Source organism: Cervus elaphus, chromosome 8 (genome assembly GCF_910594005.1).
Source record: "Cervus elaphus chromosome 8, mCerEla1.1, whole genome shotgun sequence".
NCBI lineage: Eukaryota > Metazoa > Chordata > Mammalia > Artiodactyla > Cervidae > Cervus > Cervus elaphus.
In genome coordinates this window covers 1977894-2003636 of record NC_057822.1, presented here as the reverse complement: position 1 = coordinate 2003636, position 25743 = coordinate 1977894, and the positions used below count along the sequence as shown (strand labels likewise).

Below are 25743 nucleotides of genomic sequence, written 5' to 3'. Positions count from 1 at the left end.
AAGTGTGGCGGGTGGAGGGAACAGCATGTGCAAAAGCCTCGTGGCAGCTGGCTGGGGCGGGGGGAGTGTGGGAGGCAGGGTGTGGTGGTGGGGGGGCAAGGTGGGGGATGAGGTGCCCCGTGGGGCTGGAGAGACGCTCGGAGCCTGGGCAGCGGTCGCCGCTCACACTGGCCTGCGGGGGCCGGTTCCTGCCAGCTCCTGAGAGCTGACTGTGACATGGCCGGGAATTGTGAACCAGTTCTTAAACCGCTGCTTGACTGAAACAGATGGCCCGGTGGGCATCCTTACACCGTGGAAATCAGCCACCACTGCAAATCAGGGCTGCTTGTTTATTGCCTTCACCTGCCCCCAGCCCGGCCCCCCACAGAGCAGGTTTACCAGCCCAGCGCTGGTTGTGAGTTTTTCTTTGTCCTGAGAGCAGTAGGGAGTCATTGAAAGCTTCAAACAAGAGCAGCGACATGACCTGAGTTAAGAGACTGGAAACACAGGGTACTGTTTAAGCGGAGAGATGGGTAGCTTAGACCCCGGGGGACCGCGGAGCGGGAGGATGGCCCCCGGAGCGAGAGCTGATGACTGAGCGAGATTTGAAGCCAGTGGTCTGCCCTCTTTTCTTCCTTTCCCCCTAAAGCTGGCTTATTCTGGTTGGTCCCGCCACACGCCAGCGCTCTGCTCTGTTCTCACTACCCACCACGGGCTGGTTTGCCAAAGCCTGTGCCCCCGGGCACCGTGCGGCATTGAGATTTCAGACATGGAACCAGCATTTCAGCGAGGTCACCACCACCTCCATTTCATCCTTGGGCAAATTACCGAAACTGTGAGCCTCAGCTTCCCGATTTGCTAAATGGGACTAATCCTTGGCAGACATATTCGAAAGATGAACCAGCAAATCGCTATGAAACAGCTTAGCGCATGCTAGAAATGCGCTGGTTATAGGATTCCTGCAGCTCGTTTCTCCCACCTCCTTGTCATCCGCAGGACAGGGGCTGGAAATGTCGGCCTTCGCTTAGGGAAGGCTGTCAGCCCTGGCTTCTTGTAGCCTTGGGTCAAGTGCAGCGGGGGGTGCAGAGAGAATGAAGAGGGGTGAGTGTTTCTTTCCTGCAAGGGGTTTTCACTCCAGTTAAGTTTAATTAAATCCGACGACTGTTTCCTGACACCTACTAGGTGCCGGGCACGGTGCCAGATGCTCGCGGTAGGCGCTCAGTGATGAAATGGATACGGCACTTTGAGAAGCTCACAATCGGGCGGGGGCGACAGGCGCCTGGCAACTCTATTTTAAGGTCTAGTGAGACAAAGCCAGGTATGAGCCATTCATTCACTCAGACAGCCACCACGTGCCGTCGCAAGGGAAGCAGAACAAACGAAACAATGGGAGAACAATGGATGGAGAATTGTAATTCAGTGGGAGATGGTAGGAAGCAGATGGGAAGTGGGGTAGGGACTCCGAGAGGGGAGAGATACACCAGAATGTTTCAATTATCCACACGTCAGGGTCTGCAATCTGACTTTTCTAGAACTCACTGAAAGCCTGGATTCCACAGCAAGAACCAACCGTGGCCAAAAGTTAGGAGCCAGGAGCTGTCCTAAGCCCTTAACGTGTGTTAACTCACTTAAGCCTCACCATGAGTCTACAGAAAGTGATTATTTATTCCTGTCTTACCAATGGGGAAACTTAAGGGGTGAAGTGACTTTCTGGGGCTCACAGAGTTTAGATTTGAAACTGAAACTCCCAAACCCCAGGGCTCCAACACCACGTGAAACCGCACCACCTCCATCTTTGGAAAGAAGAAAACAGCTTGTGTCTGTTGGCACCTTTAGCCCTAAGTGCACATTTTAGCCATTGCTGATGATCATTTACCTGACACATCTCAGTTCTCAAGCAGACCTTTAATTGAGATCCCTGGGGGAACTGCTCCTGTGGGTTGCTCTGCTTAACTCAGGTGCCCCAGAGATCAAGGGACCATGTCGATTAGAGCTTCGCAAAATTCTCTGGTGGGGCTTCTCCGATAGCTCAGATGATAAAGAATCCACCTGCAAGGCAGGAGTGACGCTTTTGACCCCTGGGTCAGGAAGATCCCCTGGAGGAGGAAATGGCACTCCAGTGTTCTTATCTGGGGAATCCCGTGAACAGAGGAGGCTGGCGGGCTACAGTCCCTGGGGCCATAAGAGGGTCGGACATGACTGAGTGGCTAACCAGCCCACAACCAGCCAGCATACGTCTCTGGCCCTGCTCATGGTGGTCTGTATGTGGGGATAAGTGTACCCTCCAGGAATCCTAGAGGCTCGGAACTAGGCAGGGGGCACCTTTAAAAATCACTCATTCCTTCTTTCACTGAGCAAATGGTAATCAGACACCTAGAAGCTTCCTTATGGGAGGGCTTTGGGGAGTAAATGGGATGATGCTTACAAGGTGCCCAGCATATAGTAAGCCCGCAGTACAGTTTAGCAATTTGAACTATTATCGTTTGTATCACGATTATGAAAGAGGGAGTATAGGACAATAGTTAAGAGTATAGACCCTAAATCACCCTGCGTGTCTGCACGCTAAGTCGATTCAGTTGTGTCTGACTCTTGGCAACCCTACGGACCATAGCCCCGCCAGGCTCCTCTGTCCCTGGGATTCTCCAGGCGAGAATACTGGAGTGGGTTGCCATGCCCTCCTCCAGGGGATCTTCCTGACCCAGGGATCAAACCCACATCTCTTATGTCTCCTGCATGGGCAGGCGGGGTCTTTACCACTAATGAGTGCCACTGGAAAGCCCCTGGATCACACTACCCAGGGTTCAGTGACCAGCTGTACCACTTCCCAGCTGTGTGACCTCGGGCAAGATGCTCAGCCTCTCTGAACCTGTTTCCTTATCTGCAAAATGGACTTATGCTGTGCTGAGAATTCAACAGAGTCGTACCTCGGGACTTCCCCGGTGGGTGGTTAAGAATCCGCCTTGCGGTGTGGGGAACGTGGGTCTGGTCCCTGATTGGGGAGCTAAGATCCCACCTGCCCTGGAGCAGCCAACCCCGAGGGCCACAGCTGGAGAGTCTGCGCAGCCACAATCCTGCATGAAGTGTGGAAACTCCGAGTGCCCCACCTGAGCCTGACACAGCCAAATAAATAAATAAGGAAGCAGAGCCTGAAAGCACATTGAGAGTGCGTGTCAGATGCGTTTATCGGAAGAATGTATTGTGTTCTTTCTTTGAGGCCTGTTGTTACTGTCTGGGAGAGTAAAATGTCTGCCTCTGGGGGCGTTCACAGTTTAGCGGGGAGGCCAGACAGTGCCCTGGACCTTGCTGCTCAGGACTGTGGCACCCACGTCTGTTGCTCTTAAGCACTTGGAATGTGGCTTTCCCATGTTCCTATGAGATGTAAGCGTAACATACACACTGAATCTGGAAGACAGCTTTTAAAAAAACCACCTTAAGTATATCATGAATATTTTTATATTGGTTACTTCCTGAAATAATACACAGAATATATTGGAATTAATAAATATGCTGTTCCAATTCATTTTCACTTTTCAAAGCCTTTTCTTAATGTGGTCCTGAGAAAACTTGCAATTAAAGGCAGATTTCTATTGGAGAGCGCTGGTCTTCCATTTTACAGATTAGCACAACTGAGGTCCGACAGAGAGATTTGCCTACAGCCACACCCTCAGTCAGCGGCAGCCAGCCGCGGTGCCCTCCAGGTCCTGCCCAGGATTCTAGCACAGCACGAATGCCCCCTCCCCCAGCACACCAACACACACACACACACACACACACACACACACAGACACTCACACTCACATTCTGGAGATCTGCACCCAAGCCACGCACACTGCCCACACACACCATGATTGGGAGCCGCGTTCCTGTGTCTTGTTATGTTTCTGAGCAGGTGTTAGCAATATGTACAGTTAATCAAGCTCTTAAGACAATGGATTTCCATGGTGTGGATGATGATACAGCAGAGCTGGCTGCTCACATCAGCGTGGAAGCCCAGGCTTCCCACCGTCTCCATCAAAGCATTCCTCCGTCGCCGTGTCCTGGGAGAATGTCACCCTGCCTCTTGCTTTGCTGTCGCCGGCGGGCCCTGAGTGCAGGCAGTCAGCGGGAGTCTACGCCGGGAGTCCTTGGCTGCCTTGGGACGCTTCACCCCACGCGTCGCCATCGCCCTGTTCCCTGCGTCTTCTCTTCCCTTCCCTTGACTGTGCTCAGCAGTCTCGCCTCCACAAACTGCTGCTTCTTGGGCTCTCAGTCTGGAGCCTTCCTGCACACTTACTCTTCCCCGACTACCTCCACATCCCCATCTCCGTCTCTGTGTCCGTCTCTACCTCCTTTTCCAGTCGCATCCCCACGTCCAGCCCAGCTCCGTCTCTCTTCCTTCTCCACCTCCCTCCCAGTCCCTTTTCCATCCGAGCTCCATTTCTGTGCCCTCCCCACCCCTGTCTCTGCTCCATCTCTGTGCGCATCCTCATATGTCTCCATCCCACGCCTCCTCCAATCCCAGCCTCCTCTCCCTTCTCACGATCCCCATCCCTGCTATAGCCTCTGACCAAGGTCAGGGCGAGTGGTCCTCTTCTGGCTCTGTGCCTGGAATAGATCCCATGGACCCAGGAACAGCAGCAGCCCCAGGCATAAAGATCCTGCACAAGGACAATCTCAAATTCAGAGGTGGGCTGCAGAATGAGCAGGATAGAGCAAGACCACCTGGCTTTGATGCGGGTGGCTTATTATGGCAAACAGTCCTCAGCAAAGACCCTGGGTCTCCAGTGGCTCCGCGCCCCTCGGAAGCGGTAACCACCACACTCACCCTAAGTGCCTCATTCCTGTGGACTCTGAGAGGGGGTCTTCAGGGATGTCCGTGCTAGTGCAGGGCTCTCCTGGGTGGGGGGGAGGGTGGATACCACACACCTGAAATGACCCTCCCCAGAGACACTGAGCAGGTAGTTCTGCATGGCCCGAGCAAGAGAGAAATATGGGCTTCCCAGGTGGCTCTGACCGTAAGGAACCCGGCTGCCAATGCAGGAGATGCAGGTTCCATCCCTGGGTCAGGAAGATCCCCTGGAGAAGGAAATGGCAGCCCACTCCAGTATTCTTGCCTGGAGAATTCTATGGACAGAGGAGTCTGACTGGGGGGCTGGGCGCTACAATCTATGGGGTCAGAAAGAGTTGGACACGACTGACCGACTAAGCACACACGCAAGGGAGAAACAGTAGTCAGCAGTGGCCGCGGCAGTGAGAGGCTAGACCCAGGCAGAGCTTATGTCTGAATTTACAGGCCACGTGGACAGACCACGGCGCTCGGGTCATCACGGCCCTGTGCCTGGGAAAGAGGCCCCAGCTCTACGAGTTCACCATCATGGTCAGACCGAGGTCACCACCATAGAGCTCCCCTGAATCCACCACTCCCGGGTCCAGCCGGGAGACTTCCCAGTTAATTTTTGACTTTGCCTTCCTGCTAGAAGTTTCTTCTACTGATTTTGTCCAGCATCCGGGAAGGCAAAGCAGCTTTGGATGCAACACGGCCGCACAGCACAGTGGGCCCCTGTTCCAGCCCATCAGTGGGGGCAGAAGCTGAAATTATTTTAGACTCGACAGTTAACATCAATACAGTGAGGCAATGGTCGGTGATCAGTTTTATGAAATTAACTCTGAAATATTGCCTGTCTTTCCCTTGAAAGCAGAACTTTGTTTCGGTCATCATAACTCACTTTGCAGATAATGTGATGGCTCTCCACTCTGTAAATCATCCTGTGGCTTTTGTAATTCGGGAACACAAACCTGTTCTGATATAAACCCCAGCAGGCCTCAGTCTTTAACTGTATCTAGTGGAGTTAAAATTCTCTCTGTACCATGAAGCTCCCCCTCCAGTCCCCCTAGGGAACGAGCTCAGACAGACTCAGGCCAAGGTTTCAGCCCACGTTCTGTTACCAATATCCCATGGGACTTTGGGCAAATCAATTGACCCACTTGGGCATCAGTCTTCCCATCTATAAAATGGGTTCAATAAAACATATCCTGCCAAACTTTCAGCTTCGAAGATTTTGAGAGAAGCAGCAAATGGGAATACAGACATAAACCTTCTACAAGGATGCCGAAGTACTATACAAACAGAAGGGAGTTATTTATATCACCTCTTCAAGTGCTCTCACTTCTCCCTGGGCTGGGAGGGACATGTAGGGGAATGTCTTCTCCCTCCCAGGACTGGCTATTGTCTGGAGGAAGGGATAATCTCTGCTGTTCCTTGGGTATCACTGTAAATTGGTCTGAACACACTCCTGCTCAGGGGGTCATTTATCAAGGGGCGGTAATCAGATTTTGGGGAGGAGTGGGAGAGGGAACAGACAAATTCAAAATTGTATTATTTGCAAAAATCCATTCTTTTTCTCTCAGCATGCCTGCTCTATTGACTGCCCTCTTTTTCAATCAGCTCTTAGTCTTGATACCATATTTTTTTTTAAAAGAAAGAAAACCACTCTCTCAATATAAAAGTGCTCATGAATATAAATATTCCTCAGTGCTTCCTGTTTTCTTTCTTTTTTTGGTCCTGCCTCTCTATGTCTTTCCCATCCTCTCTACCAGTCTCTCTCTGCTTCTTTCAAGAGGGTACTCAAAAGAGCGTCTCTTCCAGGAAGCCTTCTCTGTTCCAGCCACACCGAGCTGACCAAGGTTCCTTCCTTGCCTGGCTCATCTCCTCTGCTGCCTGGACACACTCGTCCTTCTGCTGATAATACGGCTTCATCCTTCAGGTCTGGCCTTAGGTTGCCTCCTCCAGGCAGCCTTCCAGGATTTTGCCAGACTGCCTTAGGTTGCCTCCTCCAGGCAGCCTTCCAGGATTTTGCCAGACTGAATCCCTGGACCATCCTGCTGTTGACATACTCCTGGGTGCTTATCATTCTGTCCCAGGCCCATGTCTGTTTCTCCACTAGGCTGTGTACTTTCTGAAGCCTAGAATTTTGTCTTTAACCTCAGAGCTATTACAAGCCTGCTACACAGGGATTCAGTTTCAACTCCTGTTTGCTTTCTTCCTTCACTCACAAGCACATGAGCTCTGGAAGGAACTCAAAAGACCTCGCGATGCCGTGGGCCCTGCCCCCACCTCTGGCTTTGTCTTGGCCCTCCCGTCAATACCATGCTCCAAACATCCTGAGACTTTTTTGGCCCATACACACCCTAAGCACGTTTCAACCCCAGGGCCTTTGCATCTGCTGCTGCCTTTGCCTGAAGTCTTCCACTCAGCTTTGTGCAAGGTTGGGTCCTGCTTCTCTTTCAAGTTTCAGCTTAAATGCTGCCTCCCAGTCCAGGCGAGGTGCTGCTTCTATTACCTGTCACAGCACTTGGCATTTCTTCATAGAGCACATCACGAGGTGTAGTTAGTTCATGTATTAGTTCACACACTTGCCTTTTTCCCAACACCCCCCACTAGAACGTAAGCACCATGAGGACAGAAACTCTTTTGTCTACTGCCGCAACCCAAGAGCCTGAAATGGGTTTGCTCAATACACATCTGTCCAATGAATAAGCTGGGAGGAGGGACTTAGGTGTCCTGCCATCCCACCCATGCCCAATTCAGAAGGACTGAAATCCCAGCCATGCCCACGCCCCTCTCTCCCAGCAGAAGCCTGAGGAAGCAAGATGCCCCCAGCAGGAGGGGAACTCCAGCAAGAAAAAGAAGAAAAAGCACAAGTCTTCGCTTTATGGGAAAATTAAATATTGAACTGAGCAGTAATGGCAGCCAAGGGGAAAAAACACTGACAAAAAGCCCCCAAATGGAGCCGCCATCAGTGACAGGAGAGAGAAACGCAGCGTCTGTACTTACACCAGCTGCAATGGGGCCCTTTTATGTGGCAGCTGCTGAGCCGAGTCGCAGCCCCCAGCCTTGGGAGCGGGCGGGAGCCCGCGTGTGGATGCGCTGGGAATCCGGGCCTGGGTCGTTGGCGGGGTCAGCGGCCATGGCCCAGAGCCTCCCTGCCTGGAGATGGGGGCCTTTCTGAGTGGAGCGGGGTCACAAGGGTCCCCAGTGGCTGCGGGCACAACCCATCCACCCGCCTTCCTCTCTGCAGAGAGCTGGCTGCCAGCACCACTCACCTGCCTTGCCCCTCCCCTGCCAGCTGCTCTGCTTTCCAAGTGGCAGGAGATAAAGTTAACAGCCCCAACTGGAGGCTCTGGCTGGCTGCTCTGGGGGAGAGGGGGGTACAGCATGGGGGGCGGTGAATCGGTGAGGCTGGGCAGAGAGCTACTGCTGATGGGGAAATAAAATCCCACGTGTGCCTGTGCACACACACAGACACAGATATATGCACATAAACACACATACACAAAATACACGCACACACACACATACACATATGCATACACAGATACACACAGACATGCACACATATGCACATACATATATATGTATACACAGACATGCGTGCACACAGACACACATGTGCACATACATATATATGTATACACAGACATACATACACACATATGCATACACAGATACACACAGACATGCACACATATGCACATACATATATGTGTATACACAGACATGCATACACACACATATGCATACACAGACATGTGTGCACACAGACACACACATATGCACATGTGTGTGCTGCATGCTAAGTTGCTTCAGTCGTGTCTGACTCTTGCGACCCCGTGGGCTGTAGCCCACCAGACTTCTCTGTCCATGGGGTTCTCTAGGCAAGAATACTGGAGTGGGTTGCCCTTTCCTCCTCCAGGGGATCTTTCTGCCCCAGGGATCAAGCCTGCGTCTCTTATGTCTCCTGCATTGGCAGGCGGGTTCTTTACCAGTAGCTCCACCTGGGAAGCCCCACATACACGTACACACATATGCATAACACAGACACACACATATACACATACAAACACACACCCCCAAAAGTATGGTGGGGAGACCAGGACACAGGTCTTGCTGTTGGATCTGAATTTCATGCTAGTGCTACTTCGCACCAATGCCTTTAACCCAGAAGTTCACAAAGTGTGTTTTGAGAACTGCCCCCGCCCCGCCACGCCATTGTAGTTTATGTGGCAATAGAGTGAATGTGTTCAGGCCCATGATAGGTGCCATTTGGGCAGAGATGAAATCTATGGGGTGTGACAGGAGCCCATTTTAAATAGCAGCAAGGCTGGCTACGTGGGGGATGTTTCCAGTGTATCCCAGAGGTATGTATTACACACATGGGCGATTTCACCAGGTTGCATCGTTGTAGTTTTATTAAAGAAGACTCTGGAAGCCTGCGGAAGCTTGGGGAGGCCTTGGCAAGTGCGCAAGCACATTTGAGATCTGGCCCGTGGCAGAGGCACTCAGCTCAAGTTCTTCCAGTTCAAGTTCAACTTCAAGTTCAGGCTGTTTCATTGACCACCACCCCTCAAGCCTCTGAGAACAATGGGCTGGAGCTTGGAGATTCTGGGTGGGTCTCAAGTCCTTTTCCCAAGCCCAGGAAAGCCTCTGTCCCTTCCAACAGAACTGTGTCCCTGCCAGCATCATGCCCTGGTGTTCGGAGACTTGGAACAGAGCTCGCCCCTGGCCCTCCCCACCCCGCACTGGGGTCACTTGGCCCCCAGGTCGCAGGTTCTCCGCTCACAGGCAGTGGGTCCCTTGTGGGGTGCTGGCTTCCTGGGCCTCCCCTATAAGGTGAGGGTGACGTTAGCGCCTTCCTGCGGGCACCTGTGGGGGCTGGAGCACTTGGCCACCAGCCTCCCAGCAGAGCCCCCAGACCCCCAGATCCCCAGCTCAGAGCCCACCGTTCCAGTGGGAGATTTCCCAGAGGGCTCTGCAGACAGAGTCTTTCCAGTCCCGTCAGCATCTTAGGATTGATTTCCTGAGTCAGAGGGCAAGTAAATCGTTCTTGCTGCTTGAGTCTCATAAAGCGATTTCCAGGGGAGGCGAGGGTGAAGGGGAGGGGAAGGGCTGCGGAGAAGGGGCATTTTGTGCGAAGAGGATTGTGTGTTTTATTTTTCCTCCTTGACATTTTACTATGAAAATATTCAAGCCTATCAAAACGCACAAATAACTGTACAATGAACACTCGTGAGGCCATCACCCAGCTTTGTCGGTGAACACTTATTTTTACGACCAACTCTATCACACATCTATCGGATTGCGTCTTTTCCAAGAGCGGGGCAAGGCAGAGCCAAGCTCGTTCCTAGCAGGGATCTAACTCCTGGCCAGGGTGGGGTGGCCTGACTTGGGAGTGGGGGCGTCCCGGAGTCCAGCCTCCGCAGCCTCTCCCCTGGCCTTTCACGGCCCTTGTGGCCTGGGCCACTGTCCCACCTCTGAGCTCTCTGTGCTCACCTCCTGCCTGCTCAGCTCTGGCCTCGATTCTCTCGCTTGTGAGACGGGCATCACACAGGACTGTCTCACAGGGCTTATGCTTGTGGCAGGCTCTGCGGGATGCCTGGCATCTGCTAAGCCCCTGCCTCCACTGGCCCTCAGACTTGGGAACAGTAGCCTCCATCTCTGTTCTGACCAGCGCTGGGCTTTGCTGACCTTGCACACGTCGCAGAGTAAATCTCAGCGAGCAGGGGCGGCGCTGATGTTTGTGGGGTGATGAGGGCACGGATTTGCTCACTGAGCAGCCTCTTCTGAGCCCTGATTCCGGGGCCCAAGGGGTCCTGAGTTACGCATCAGGTGGGAGGCCCCTGACCATCATCACTGCTCATCTGAGGCAGGGTCCATGCTGAATGCTTTAGCGCATCAGAGCCTCGCAGAACCCAGAAGTAAGGAATTATGATCTCCATTTTACAGAGGCCCTGATTCATGGCCACCCAGCCAGTAAGGACCAGGGTTAGGGCCTGGGCCCCCAGCCCGGCCTTGCTTCTCCCCCGCTGTGGGGTCTGTCTCGGGGCCTCGGTTTCCTCTGTGGTCAGTGAGGGGGCCGGCTTAGGCGGGTCCTAAGGCCTCCTCCAGTTCACAAAGCCTGTGGCTTTACGTGGGGAGCCCCGAGGGAACAGCCGGAGGGTTCACGGCTGGAGAGGAGGAGGGCCAGACGGCGGGGTGGGCCAGCAGGGCGGGGCCCAGGGCTTCCTGGCGGGGAGCTTCAGGAGCTGGGGTGTCTCCGCTCATGGGCCTGGGACCCAGGGAGACCCAGCTGGGAGGCTCGGCTGGCCGGAGCTCCTCGGGGAAGACCGTCTCCTCTCAGCCCTGCTCCTACATCCCGCGGCTGCCACAGCAGCGTCCCAGGCCCACAGCAGCGTCCCAGGCCCACAGCAGCGTCCCCGGCCCACAGCAGCGGCCCAGGCCCACAGCAGCGTCCCCGGCCCACAGCAGCGTCCCAGGCCCACAGCAGAGTCCCCGGCCCACAGCATCGGCCCAGGCCCACAGCAGCGTCCCCGGCCCACAGCAGCGGCCCCGGCCCACAGCATCGGCCCAGGCCCACAGCATCGGCCCCGGCCCACAGCAGCGGCCCCGGCCCACAGCAGCGGCCCAGGCCCACAGCAGCGGCCCCGGCATCCCGGACAGACGGCGCGGGAGTCAGGGCCCTGCTCTCGCCTCACAGATGCGGCCCAGGCCCAGAGGGCAGCCAGGGCCCACGCCAGCTGGGCAAGCGAGAAGGCTTCCCGGGAGGCCCTCACGTCTCCTCCCCCTGCTCCTGTGGGGCCGGCCACCGCGGCTGCTGCATGTGGGCTCGGGAGTCAGCCTGCCCATGCTCCACTCCCGGCTCCACCGCCTCTTAGCGGGGTGACCGCGGCGAGTCCCTAGCCCTCTCGGTGCTTTCCTCCGCGTCCGCTGCGGCCCTGATGAGCACTGCGTGAAGCGGTGGTCCCCAACTTTTTCAGCACCGGGAGCTGGTTTTGTGGAAGGCGGTTTTCCCACGGATCCGGGAGGTGAGTATCGTTTCAGGGTGATTCTCAGAAGGAGCGCGCGCCCTGGGTCTCTGACATGTGCGGTTCACAGTGGGTTCACGCTCGTGTGAGGCCAACGCCACCACTGGTGTGACGGGGCCGGGCTCGGGAGGCCACGTGCGCGGCGGGGAGCGGCTGCAGATACAGGAGGAGCTGTGGCTGCTTGATGCTGCTGACCTGCGTGCAGCCTGGACCCTAGCAGGCCAAGCCGGGGGCTGCCGCGAAGAGCTTAGACCCTGGCCTGGCGCCTGGCGAGCGCTGAGCCGATGTCAGCGGTGCCGGCATTGTTGCCGTCTCTACCGCATCTTACTCCTGGCTCCTTCCTTGGGCTCCGGCCACACACGAGTGCTCCATCCTTGCTGGGCGTCCCTGCTCCCACACCACTCCTTCCAGGGCTCCTGCGGCCTGAAATGCCCCCTGGCCTGTCTGCCCCAGGCTCCCGGGCCCAGCTCCACCCCGCCTTGTCCGCGAAGCCTTCCAGATGCCACCCCCTGGAGGAACGCCCCCTTCCTGGAGCTCCCACACCCCTCACCTTGCAACCTAGTCCTCCCCCTTCATTCTTATTTTCCCATCAGCTGGAATTTTGGAAACCTGTGACCTTCTCTGTCTCCTCCATCATTCGGGGCCTCCTTCAGAGCAAACACTGGGCCTTATGTCCTTCTCATTATCCCCAGAGCCTAGAGATCAGGTCGGGTTCTGGAGTCAGAGGGAAGGGCTGAGAATCTCCTCCACGTGGTCACTTGCTAGTCATGCAGTCTTGGGCCATTTGCTTCATCTCTCTGAGCCTCAGTTTCCTCTTCTGTAAAATGGGAATAACCACAACCACTCTCTCACCCAGTGACGACTAAACAAGAAAACGGTCATAAAGAACTTAGCACAATCCTGGCACAAAACAAGCTGTCCGTCCGTGTTAGCTCTCGTCACTAAGACGATATGGTGTGAAGATGTTCACCCCGAGAGAGTGAGCGAGGTAACCCTGCCTCCCTGTGTGCAGATGGGGAGGCTGAGGCCAGGGGCTCACTGCAGGCTGGCGGCAGAGGCAGGAGTGCGGGCTCCCAGGCCAAGCGCACAAGCAGCGTGGTCCTGGCCTGTTTTCCCCTCTGTAGGTGAGGCGGTGGGATCGCCTCCCTCGCCCCAGGAAGGTCTGCAGGCAGCAGACACGTCCAGGGCTGGCTCACCGCTTCCCAGGCCGCCCCAGCCGGCTCCCCCGGCTCCTGCAACACCTGTAACTTCAGCCTGGCGCTTGTTCCTTAAATCACCGGGCCTGAGGCGCTACAGTTTCACCGGCCACATATCACTTGTAATTAAGGGGCCTGTCCCAGGCAGGGAGGTCTACCTTCTGCCAGAAACACTAAATCCAGCTCCCAGGGGTGGAAAGGATAGAGCTTCGCGTGGACCTCACACTTGTCAAGGTTTAACGGCACGCCTGCAGGCCTGCTCTGGTGGGGTCGCGACGCAAGAGTCGAGCTGGGTGGACAGTAGGTGGAGAGAGGCCAGATCTGTGAGACGCAGAAGGTCCGGGGAGCTGGTGAGAGACTTGGGGGACTGCAGCCACCTGCTTGGACTATTTCAGGGAGCAGATGAATCTCTAGCTCAGTCAAGGAGGGCATGACAGGCCATTCTGTGAGAGACTATAAAGAAGCTCCCTAGCGAGGCAGCCTGGCTACTGCCCACTCACTTGCTGTGTGACCTTGGGTGAGTTACTTAACCTCTCTGGGCCGCAGTTGCCTCGTTTATTAAAACGAGAGTGCCGGAAGTATCTACCTCCTGGAATTGTGAAGAGTAAATCAATTTATAAAGTGCTTGAAGCTATAGTTGCCTCCTTGTAACTACAAAATTCATCACTAATATTGTACGTCCCAGGGCTCACCTGGTGGCTCAGACCGTCAAGAATCTGCCTGCAATGCAGGAGACTTGGGTTTGACCCCTGGGTTGGGAAGATCCTCTGGAGGAGGGCAAGGCAACCCACTCCAGTATTCTGGCCTGGAGAATCCCCATGGACAGAAGAGCCTGGTGGGCTACAGACTGTGGGGTCACAGAGAGTTGGACACGCCTGAGTGACTAACAGCAGCCTCGTATGTCCTGGTCATCCCATACTAAGATGGCTCTCGGTCCTTCCTCCACGGCAGGCCCGTAACAGGGGCTTATAAATATTGGTTGGATCAAAGACCTGTAAGTGTGAAGAATGAACGAGCGAACGGCCTGTGCGTTTCCCTCAGAGAAGGGCTGGTGATTCAGCCCTGTGGTCCCAGGGACAAGATGCAGAAAACAGTGCCTGTTGCTTATCTAAGCCATCTGCTCCTTGCAGCCGCGATCATGGTCAGAGGGGTTATGCAGCGGTCCCTTTGTGCCTCGAAGGGCCTTGTCTCCATCCCCAGCTCAGGGCCTCCCGTCCCCACAGAGGGAGAGAGGTAATCAGAGAAGCTTCAGGTTCCTCTTCTAGGCTTCCCTTTATGCGCAGACTCGGTTTTCTCTTCTGTAAAATGGGGACACCGATCTTGCTGAATTCCCAGATGCCTAGGAGGAGCAGCTGAGAGAGCAGCCCAAGTGTCCCACGCTGTCTTATCGAGAGGAGCCCTGGTTTCTGGCCGAGGCCCGGATGGCTGCCCCATTGCCCCACGTCAGGGAGGAGCAGTGTCCCCGCGTCTTCCCGGAAGCCTGTGTCATGGAAAAATCGGGGGTTCTGGCGTTCAGCAGACCTGAGCTCAGATCCCAGCCCACTCACAGCTGTGTGACCTCAGGCAAATGCCCTGCCCTCTCTGATCCAGCGGTAGTTTGCCCCCGTAACTGAGACAGCATAGGGTCACCTGAGGACGGGAGGACTAGCGGGAGGACTGGGGGGTTAATGGACCGAGCTGGGCCTGCTGCCAAGTTCACAGTGGGCTGCGGTCAGGGGCAAGCCTCCTCTGCAGGGCTGCGCTCAGAGAGGCAGGGACGGAGGATCCCGGAAGCCCATTCCAGGAATCAGTCAGCAGGCCCTGGCCTTCGAGGCTGAGGCTGGGAAGTGACCGTCCTTGATGCGTGACCCAGCCCAGTTAACTCCAAAGTGCTCCTCTGAGTCCCAGACCCATCTGTTCGGCCCCTCTCTGAACGAGCTCTCAGCAGGTGACCTCAGCTGGCTGGGGGCCCGTGGCGGGCAGGTGGGCAGAGTGCACATCCTCTCTCCTGGCCCCCGGCTGGGTCCAGGTGCTCAAGACCGCAGCGCTCAGCCTCTGAACAGCCTCCGTGTCCGTTCTGGGAGATCCTGGCCGCTCCAGCCTCGGTCCTCCGGGCTGCGCCCTCCCTCTGGCAGCCAAGCCCAGCCAGCTGCCTCAGCCTCGCTGCTGCCCATCTAGTAGCTCCAACTGGTGGGGAGAAGGCCTGCAGAGGTCCTGAGGGCTGCCGCCCTGTCCCCTCCACTCCAGTGACCCATTTTCCACGGCTGCTGTCTGCTGAGTGCGGGCACGTGGTTTCACTGGCACCTTCTCCAGGGAGCATCTCCAGCCCAGCCCAGGTCTCACACGTCCTCCGCATCTGCTCCCAGCTTTCCAATTGGTCCCCATGTCCTGCGGCTTATGTCTAAAGATGTCTGGCATGTCCAGCCTCTTCTGCCTGAGCCCTGGGCTGGCTTTTGCCAAATCTCTCCCCACTTCCCCCCCGAACTGCCCTCCCCACCTCCAGAACCTACCAGCAGGTCAGGCTAAGGTGTCTTCGTCCTTACACCCCACAACAGCCCTAGGAAGGGGGACCCTTCATTATTCCCCAATAGAACCTTCGTCACCCCCAGTTCCCAGATGGGGAAACTGAGGCTGAGAGAGGAAAAGTCATGGCAAGATTGCATAATGAGTGGGACTGGACTCAGGGCGCTGGGTCAGTCCCTTCTGGATCTCCTTCACCAGGGCTCAGGGTGAGAGGCCAGAGTTGTCACTGCCTGGCTTATAGGGTTCCCACTGGGCTGATGTCACTTCCCGCATCTCTGACCTTGTTCCCTGGCCCACTGACATTTCCAGGGTGAAGGTTAAGGCAAAATGGGTGAGAAGAATAACTACCCTTTTCACGAGTGCTCACCACTATGAGCTTGGGACACAAGCCTTTACATACCACAGCCCAACAGAGAAGGTGCCACTGTCATCCCCATTTAGCAGACAGGAAAACTAAGGCTCAAGGAGGTTAAATCGCCTGTCAGGGTAGGCAGCGGTTAGCCCTCTAACCCACTGCTTTTGGAGCCAGCCTGCCTGGGTCTGAGTCCCAGTTGTAGCCTTGCTGGACCCGTGCCCTTGGGCGGTTTCTGGCTTCTCCATTTCCGCAGGTGTAAAACATGTGAATAAACAGGAGCCCCTGCCCAAGGGGCCGCCCTGACAGACGCAGGATTGGGGGTAAAGCAAGGCCATGCCTGGGGTCTTGCAGCTGTTGTTTAGTCACTCAGGCTTGTCTGACTTTCGTGACCCCAGAGGCCATAACCTGCCAGGCTCCCCTGTTCGTGGGATTTCCCAGGGAGGAAAACTGGAGTGTAGTAAATGCTCAATAAACATTTCCCGCTCCTGTTACTCACAGTTGCAGAGCTGGGTTTCAAAATTATGGCTGAATCCAAGGCCTGTACCCTTAACCAGCCATCGACTCTCCTGGGAGGTAAGCGCTGTTTCTAGTCAACTTACTGAACAGAGGAGCAGCTCTTCCATTGGGGTTACCCAGCCTTCTCCTATTCCCAGTTTGAGCACAGCTGGTAAAGAATCAGCCTGCCAATGCAGGAGATGCAAGAGATGCAGGTTCGAACCCTGGGTCAGGAAGATTCCCCTGGAGTAGGAAATGGCAGCGCACTCCAGTATTCAGGCCTGAATTCCATGGACAGAGGGGCCTGGCGGGCTAAAGTCCATGGGGTCACAGAGAGCCGGGCACGACTGAGCACGCACGTGCACGCACACACATTTACCGTCACTCATCCACGGCGGGTGGGGAGGTGGGTGGGGGAGGGAGAGGGCTTGGAGGAGCCCAAGTGTTTGCCTGGTGGACAGAGGCACCCGGGTCAGGTCCTCAGGACCCTGGGTGCGTCTGGAGAGGGAGGTGGAGGTTTGGGTTCACACCCTCTTCCCCTCCGCACCCCAGGACACTTCCGCAGCTCTGGCCGGATTCCCAACTCAGCCCCCACCATCTCCTCCTGACAGCAGCCAGTGCTCTCTGGAGCCCAGGGCCACTGCAGTCGCCTGGGGCTGATTCTTGTAATTAGTTCAAGCCCAGCAGGTGGCTCGTCCCTTCCTGCTTCAAGACGGGAATGAGCTGATCATTTTTCACCCAGCAGGCGGCCTGGACTATGGTGGGGGCTGCAGGGACGGTTCCGAATAGCACCTCTCAGCTCGCTTGCCTGGGGACCTCCAGGGATTCTCAGACCAGCCACCTCCCTCTGCTGACTGACCTGCCCTTGGACCACCATATAGCCCAGTTGGTCTCTGGTCCTGCAGAGAGCCGCCAGGGTCCCACAGCTGGCCTGCCCCACGGGCAGACTTTGGATCCTACCAGCCGCAGCCGCTTTCTGCAGGCAGCCTGCAGAGAGGCGGAGCTGCATTTCTCCTGCTCTGCTCGGGCCTGCGGAGCAGCAGAGGGTCTCTGACGGGAACCGGGTCTGCCCAGGCCCTCACTTCCCCCATCCTACTTGGAGCCAGAGACATTCCTCCTGTTTGAGTCAGGAGAGGTTCCCGACACTCCAGTGACTGGTCCTGGGGAGATGCTCCTGGTTTTAGATGGGAACACCAGGCTAGGAATCTAGAGACTTGAGTTCCAGAATCTGGCCTTACGGTTTTCAAGAACGGCTGCACCCATTTACACAAAACTAAAAACAGAATGGCTGTAGGACCCGGCAATTTCACTCCTGGGTATAGATCTGAAAACACAAATTAGAAAAGATACACGTACCCCTATGTTTATAGCAGCATTATTCACAATAATGCTGAGATACGCAGCGACCTCAGTGTCCGTCAACAGATGAGTAGATAAAGCAGATGTGGTGTAGAGCGGAATACTACTCAGCCATCAAAAAGAGAAACTTTGCCATTTGCAGCCACATGGAGGAACTTGGAGGGTATTATGCTAAACACCTGAATATGCTAAATACTAAAATAAGTCAGACAAACAAATACTGTGTGATATAACTTACATGTGGAATCTGAAAAGCACAACAAACTAGTGAATATAACAAAAGGAAGCAGACTCATACCTGTAGAGAACAATCTAATGGTCACCACTGGGGAGGGGGAGGGCAATATATAAGAGTAGGTGAGTAAGAGGCGCAGATCATTGGGTACAAAATAAGCTCCAAGGGGTTGGGGAGAGATATACTGGGAGTCTGGGATTAAAGAAGAGAAAGTGAGAGTCGTTCAGTGTGTCCGACTCTTTGTGACCCTGTGGACTGTATAGTCCATGGGATTCTCCAGGCCAGAACACTGAAGTGGGTAGCCTTTCCCTTCTCCAGGGGATCCTCCCAACCCAGGGATCGAACCCAGGTCTCCCGCATTGCAGTGGATTCTTTACCAGCTGAACCGCCAGGGAAGCCCAATATACCCACGACTATATATGGAACAGATAACGAGGACCAACTGCATAGCACAGGGAACTCTACTCAGCATTCTGCAATAACCTAAAGGGAGAGGAATCCGAAAAAGCAGAGAGACACGCATGTGCATAACCGAATCCCTTCTCTGTACTCCTGAAACTAACACAACATTGTAAGTCAACTCTTCTCCAGGAGAAAATAAAAATTTAAAAAGAAGTAAGCTACCAGGATACATCGTACAAAGGGCAAACATAGCCAAACTTTTGTAGTAGCTATAAATGGAGGATGATCTTTAAAAAATAAAAGAACCTGGTTTTAGAAAGCAGAGTTCCAGATCTCTCCAGAAATCCTTGGGTCTGGCCTGGCCTCGTGGAAGTGGGCTCAGCTTCTGTCACCCTCCTTGCAGGCCTATAACCCTCACCAGCCCCAGGGTGAGTGTCTCCTAATGGGAAAGCTCCAGGAAATGGCCACGGGGCGGGGTGGTGGTGGGGAACTGGGGGAGGCTTCTCATGGGCTTGTGGCCCCAAGTCATGCATCAGAGGGGCAACACAATCACACTGGAGATAGACATCAGATCAATGGAATCACAGGCACAATCTTCTCCTATGCATTTCTTCTAAGAGTTTTATAGTTTTAACTCTTACATTTAGATTGATGATGGATCTCGAGTTGATTTTTGCACATGATGTGAGGGAATGTCCACCTTTATTATTTGCATGTGGCCATCTGGTTGTCTCAGCACCGTTTTTTCGAACAAACTCTTCCTTCCCCACAGAATTGTCTTGGCATCCTTGTCGAGAATCAATTGACTACAGATGTGAGGATTTCTTTCTGGACTCTGATTCTTTCAGTCCATTAGAAGATATTCACCTTGGGGCTGGAGAGGGCTATCGGCAGCTTGGGGCGGGGAGAGTGACAGAGGCTGAGCCTACTTCCAGGAGGCCTGGCCAGGAAACCATTGACTCATGTACTTTAAATGAGTGAATTATCTCTTATGTGAATTCTATCACAATAAAAATCAATTGAGATGAAAAAATAAGGGGAAAAAAGTACCAGATGTGCTGAATTAAAATTCAGTAAAACATAACTGATGAAAAAGACAAGCTATGCAAAGTTCATTAACAGCCTTTCTCTGGGGTGGAAGCCGTGTCCCCCGGCCCCAGGTTTGGAAAAGCATATAGTGTGGCTTGGTGCCATTGTGGCCTCGGGTTGCAGAATTCTACCTTCTTCTGCCAATCTCACTTGGAAGCCTCTAGAACAGACACAGGGATCCTAAGATAGAACATTTTATTAATACTGATCAGTACTCTGTGCCTGCCAGTAGAGTGGAGTTAAGAGTCTGGGATGCACTTACCCCAGCTCTGGCACTAGTGGGCTGGGTGGCCTGGGTGAGTGGTATAACCTCTCAGCTTCTTCACCTGTCAAAAGGGACGCGGCAGTACCTGCCTTCCAGAGCTTTCGTGCCTGTTCAGTAAATTAACTTGTGAAAAGCTGAGCACAGCGCCTGGCAGCTGAGCAAACGCACCATGAACAGTGACTCACGAGGCTGAGAGCCCAGAGTTCCGGCTTTGAAACCAGACAAGTGAATCTGTTCTTCTCCCTCCTGGCTCAGATACTGTTGCGGGTTTAATTGTGTCTCCCCCCCGCCCCCCACCCAAAAGATAAGGCTTCCCTGGTGACTCAGACGGTAAAGAATCCTCCTGCAATGCAGGAGACCATGGTTAGACCCCTGGGTTGGAAAGATCCCTTGGAGAAGAGAACAACCCACTGCAGTATTTTTGCCTAGTGAATCCCACGGACAGAGGAACCTGGCAGGCTATAGTCCATGGGGTCGCCAAGAGTCAGACACAACTGAGTAACTAACACTGTCTCCCGTTCACAAAAGCCGTGCTGTAGTCCTTACTCCCCAGGACTTGTGAATCGGACCTTATTGCAAAATAGGATCTTTGCAAATGTAACCAAGTTAAAATGAGGTCATAATAGATTAGGGTGGTTCCTCATCCAACACCTTGTGTCCTTATAAGAAGAGGGAAGTTGGGACCCAGAGACACAGAGGTTCAGAGGGAAGACGCCAGGTGAGGATGGAGGCAGACATGGGAGTTGACAAGCCAAGGATGCTGAGAATTGCTGGCAGCCACCAGCAGCTGGAACAGGCACGCGAGGACCCTTCCCTGGAGCTGTCAGAGGGAGCCCAGCCCTGCCTACACCTTGATCTTGGACTCCCGGCCTCCAGAACTGCGAGATGATACATTCTTGCTGTTTACAGCCACCCAGGTTAGGATCATGTGTTACCGGCAGCCCTGGGGACTCAGCAAGGTCCCCAAGCCTTGCTTCTACCTCTGCGCCATGAGCTGCCTCCCTCCATGAGATGTGTCTTCATTGCCTAGAACTATGCTTGGCACCGGGGAGATGCTGAGTAAGTAACTGGTTGTAGAATTGGTTGCATGAAGGCATGAAACCCACATGGCTCAGGCCTCACCTTCTTGGAGCGTCATCCCCTCAGCTTCTCAGAGAGGCCTTGCTGTTCACTCTGTTTAGAACAACCCCGCTTCCCTCTGCTCCGCTTGACCTGCCCTCTCAGGCATCGCAGTCCTGGCTGTCTGCTTGCTCGTGTCTGCCTCCCTCCCTGCACTGTCTGTTCCTGGAGGACTTGGAATTTTGTCCGTCCAACTGCCGAAGCTGAGTTCCCATACATCCGATAGCGCCTGGAATGTACCCGGTGTCAATAAATATTTAGTAAATAAATGAGTGAATGAAGACTTGAGATTTAAAATGTCTGTCTGTATGGACAGCCAAATCACCTTCTAATATACCAGGACTGGAAAAGGTCAGTTTTCATTCCAATCCCAAAGAAAAGCAATGCCAAAGAATGCTCAAACCACCACACAGTTGCACTCATCTCACATGAGTAAAGTAATGCTCAAAATTCTCCAAGCCAGGCTTCAACAGTACGTGAACCGTGAACTTCCAGATGTTCAAGCTGGATTTAGAAAAGGCAGAGGAAGCAGAGATCAAATTGCTGACAACCATTGGATCATCAAAAAAGCAAGAGAGTTCCAGAAAAACATCTACTTCTGCTTTATTGACTATGCCAAAGTCTTTGACTGTGTGGATCACAACAAAGTGTGGAATATTCTGAAAGAGATGGGAATACCAGACCACCTGAGCTGCCTCTTGAGAAACCTGTATGCAGGTCAGGAAGCAACAGTTAGAACTGGACATGGAACAACAGACTGGTTCAAATCAGGAAAGGAGTATGTCAAGGCTGCATATTGTCACCCTGCTTATTTAACTTTTATGCAGAGTACATCATGAGAAACGCTGGGCTGGAGGAAGCACAAGCTGGAATCAAGACTGCTGGTAGAAATATCAATAACCTCAGATATGCAGATGACACCACCCTATGGCAGAAAGCGAAGAGGAACTAAAGGGCCTCTTGATGAAAGTGAAAGAGAAGAGTGAAAAAGTTGGCTTAAAACTCAACATTCAGAAAACTAAGATCATGGCATCCAGTCCCATCACTTCATGGCAAATAGATGGGGAAACAGTTGAAATAGTGACAGACTTTTGTTTTTCTGGGCTCCAAAATCACTATGGATGGTGACTGCACCCATGAAATTAAAAGATGCTTACTCCTTGGAAGAAAAGCTCTGACCAACCTTGACAGCATATTAAAAAGCAGAGACATTACTTTGCCAACAAAGCTCCATCTAGTCAAGGCTGTGGTTTTTCCAGTGGTCATGTATGGATGTGAGAGTTGGACTATAAAGAAAGCTGAGCGCCGAGGAACTGGTGCTTTTGAACTGTGGTGTTGGAGAAGACTCTTGAGGGTCCCTTGGACTGCAAGGAGATCCAACCAGTCCATCCTAAAGGAGATCAGTCCTGGGTGTTCACTGGAAGGACTGATGCTGATGCTGAAACTCCAATACTTTGGCCACCTGATGCGAAGAGTTGACTCATTGCAAAAGACCCTGATGCGGGAAAGATTGGGGGCAGGAGAAGAAGGGCATGATAGAGGATGAGATGGTTGGATGGCATCACCGACTCAATGGACATGAGTTTGGGTAAACTCCAGGAGTTGGTGATGGACAGGGAGGCCTGGCGTGCTGCAGTCCATGGGGTCACAAAGAGTCAGACACAACTCAGTGACTGAACTGAATATATTTGAACTAAAGAAGACATTTTGGCATTGTTTTTACCAAACAGGAATTTCAGTACTGGACTGTCCATGTCACACGTGGACACTGGCCTGGATTTGGACCCAGGAGCACTCCAAGTCCAGTGCTCCGATCGGAGGGCCTGAGTAGTGAGGGGCCCTGGGTAGTAGGATGGGAGAACGGCTTCTGGGGGCTTGGGCGCAGGAATGGAGAAGCGGGAGGGGTGGGGGGCACTGATGGCGTGCTCTTCCCCGCCCCTGACTCCTGCGGGCCCCTGAATGAACGAGAGCCCCGCTGGGTTCTGAGTGCGAGGAGCTCCCCGCTGGGGGGCAGGCTCCCCAGGGTCCCCGCTCTTCGTCCTGCGCTCCCTCCCCCCCCCCCCCCCCCCGCTCCCTGGGCACTTGCGTCACCAACAGTCTTTGTGCCAAGGTCGGCGGCTCAGAGAAGCCGAGCAGCTGATGTTAGGAACCTCAGCTCTGGTCTCGGCAGACCTGCTGGGGGCCTCAGCTCTGGCGCTCGCGTGGACGAGCCCCGTAACCTCCCAGCGCCTCCTTTCCCTCATCTGTAGGAGGGGGATGACATCACCTCCTCTGAGAGGCGTTCTTGAGAGGCAAGTGGTGAATCCTCAGCCCACGGGAAGCTCCCAGAGGGCTTGCCTGCTGGGGGCCGTGATTACTGGGTCTGGGTTCCAGGCGCCCTCGGAGGCAGCTCTGCCCGGGGGGGTGGCCTGGAAGCCCTCTGCCTCGGTCTTGTGGCAGAACCAGAAGAACAGCCTCTTTTGCCTCAGTGGGTGGGGGTGTCTGGGCCCTTCAACATTTAATTGATTGTAACATCCCAGGCTGAACACGCTCCCCCGTGTGACCTACACCCCCAAGAAGAGCTTCGGCGAGCCTTCCGTGACGGTGTATAATGCGTTCCCGGGCCCAGCACGCAACTTTCAAATTGGCTTACAATTTATCTGCAGCTCGGATAAAAACATTTTAATGACTGTGTGCAGCGCGAACCCCCAGTGTCACCCAGGGGCTCCCAAATGTCTTTCCCCACCACAGAGCGGGGATGTTATAGGCGTGAAATTACAGCCACGCTTGCATTTTGATCTGCACCCCGAGGCCTCTGGAAACAGCGCGTTAGAATGCTCCAGACGGACGCGGTCTCGGTGACGGCAGACCGGGACGCTGCCTCTCCCGTGGACCCGCTCTGCGCTCCTGAGGCTCGTGCGGGCGGGGGTGGGCGCTGCCCAGCTCCTCCGTGGCCCCCTCCCCATGGTCCCCCAGACGGGACCGGAGCTGTCTTGCCCTGCTGTTGGCTGCCACGGCCCTTAGGGTCCCTGGGGGCCCAAAGGAGACCCCAGCTTCCAATGACCTCCACTCGCCTGGAGATCACTGTGTGTGTACGTGTGAGAAAGTAGGATCTTCCTCCATCATGCCACAGTGACTCGACTTTAATTTCTGAAACCTGCCTGTTTAAAGAAGACAGTCATGGGGGAGGAGGGGGACGCAAAATTCAAAGCTTTCTAACTGTGCCTGATTTTTAACTGACGTGAACACTATTTATTGTGAGAGATATTATTTTTATTTACATATGTGTTTATGTATATTGAAGTATAGTCGGTTTACGCTGGGAGAGCCCAGGGGCTCCGTTAGACTTGAGGCATCCAATTCTCATTTCCTGTACAGGAGCCCCGGAGAAGGAAATGGCAACCCACTCCAGGATTCCTGCCTGGAGAATTTCACGGACAGAGGAGCCTGGTGGGCTACAGTCCACAGGGTCGCAAACATTCTGACAGATTAGTGTGTGTGTGACTAACACACGCACGCACTGTTTTTTAAGAAATTATCATTATTATTGGCCACACTGCGCAGCTTCTGGGATCTTAGTTCCTCAACTAGGGATTGAACCCAGGCCCTTGGCAGTGAAAGCACAGAGGCCTAACCTTTGGCCCGAACCAGGAATGGTTTGATTTACAGCGTTGTGTTAATTTCTGGTGTGCAGAAAAGTGAATCAGTTATGCACACACATATAGCCACCCTTGTGGATGCAGACATACATATGTATATATATGGATGCGTATACACATATTCTATTTCCTGCTCTTTTCCGTTATGGTTTATTACAAGATGCTGAATATAGTTCCCTGTGCTTTGCAGGAGGAGGGCTGTTGTTTATCTCTTTTATTTATAGTAGTTGGTAGAGAGGTAGTATTTATGGAACACTCAGACTGCGTCTGGGCTCAGAACCTTCTGTACTATGGATTATGTCACTTAATCCTCCGAGTCTTGGCCGAGCAGACCGCTTGCTTCTCTGCGCCTGGGTCCACGCAGCGCGCACAGTGCGGGCTCTGCCTCGTGGTCTGATGCGGCCGCTGGCTCACAGGAGACGAGACGCAGGAAACGGCCGCACCCTCAGCGCCTCGGTCTCTCGCAGCGTTTCCCCCGCCATTCTGGGCCTTGGTGAGCCTCAGGAGCTGAGCTGCTCCGGGCTGGGGCAGCCACCAGTGGGGTCTTTCCTCTCCCTGAGCCTCAGTCTTCTCATCTGGGAATTGGGGACACTAGCAATCCGGCCCCTTAGGGACTGGTGTGAGAATCAGGTGAAAGGCTTTATTGGAAGTACCATGGAATTGACACAAACTTGTCACGGGTAGCTTTCCTTTTCAAAGTTGGGGAGTATCCTGGCTCCTCCCAGGACAGGCTGACCTACAGGAGGATGGATAGACAGAGTGGGGCCGCCCCAACACCCAGGAACTGGACCCCCTCTCCAAGGACCACGGTGTACAAAGCTGTGAGCATTCATTTCTCAGACTGGCTTAAAGCTCCTGGGAATAAGAAATAGTGGACGAGACTTCTCTGTGCCAGGGATAAAACCAGGGGCAAGGAGGAGGCAGCCACACCCGTGCCTGGGAGCAGGCAGGCCCAGACAGTTTGCTAAAGACAGTGAGATCAGACCTAGTGAGCCTCCTGGCCGACTCGTGCTGGGCTAGGCATTTGCAAACCTTTTCTGATCTAAACCTCACAATCACCCTAGGAAGGAGGCATCCTTACCCCCATTTTACAGTTGGAGAGACTGAGGCCCAGGGAGGCTAATGAATCCAAGGTCACCTGGTGGATTTGGGATTCAGATCCAAACCTGCGTGTTCTTATCTTGTATGTGGAAGGGAAGGGGTATTCTCCCGTGCCTGGGGGGAGGTGAGAATCAGAGAAGAAAGGAGAAATACATTTGCCCATAAAT

General features: G+C 54.0%; 1 protein-coding gene across 1 annotated transcript in view; it reads right to left on the bottom strand.

Annotated features, from left to right (window-relative positions):
* Positions 1–25743, bottom strand: part of IGSF21 (immunoglobin superfamily member 21) — a 270299-nt gene that overhangs the window by 16290 nt on the left and 228266 nt on the right. The window lies entirely within an intron of this gene.